This window comes from Penaeus monodon, chromosome 19 (genome assembly GCF_015228065.2).
Source record: "Penaeus monodon isolate SGIC_2016 chromosome 19, NSTDA_Pmon_1, whole genome shotgun sequence".
Classification (NCBI taxonomy): Eukaryota; Metazoa; Arthropoda; class Malacostraca; order Decapoda; family Penaeidae; genus Penaeus; species Penaeus monodon.
Genome location: NC_051404.1, coordinates 6,494,096 through 6,494,572, shown reverse-complemented (window position 1 = coordinate 6,494,572; position 477 = coordinate 6,494,096). Strand labels below are relative to the sequence as shown.

Sequence of the window (477 nt, the reverse complement as noted above, 5' to 3'; positions counted from 1 at the left end):
GTCATCAGTGATTCTACACCTTTAATAACAAAATTACTTATTCGTCTTTGTAACAAAGTGAAGTAGTTGGGAATCAACCATTATTTTCATCACTTTCACAAGCGTATAAAGTATATTTTTTGTCAAGGCCCCCTGCCCCCTTCCAGAATAAACAAGGCAAAAAGATAAAAAAAATACGACTTCTGCTACAGCATCTTCTGAATCTAAAGGAATGCATTGACACTGACAGATTCTAGCAGGCATCCGCTATAGATCTTGCAGTTGCTTATATTCAGTGAAGGATATCCTGTCTTTGTCTATGGGACTTTCATTATGAGGATAAAATTTATTCTAAAAAAAAGAAATGTGTTCCAAGTGTTTTTTTATTGGAAAGAAAAATCCCCTGCCGCACATCTTTTAGCGTGTTCATTTTAGCAGATGAATACGAAGGCAATAAATAATTTATCTGTTATTTGATCTCTCTTTCTGTGTTTCCCA

The 477-nt window shown here is 34.6% G+C and overlaps 1 protein-coding gene across 1 annotated transcript in view; it reads right to left on the bottom strand.

Annotated features, from left to right (window-relative positions):
* The window catches only part of LOC119585321 (organic cation transporter protein-like), a 46,543-nt gene that overhangs the window by 13,604 nt on the left and 32,462 nt on the right, over positions 1-477 (bottom strand). The window lies entirely within an intron of this gene.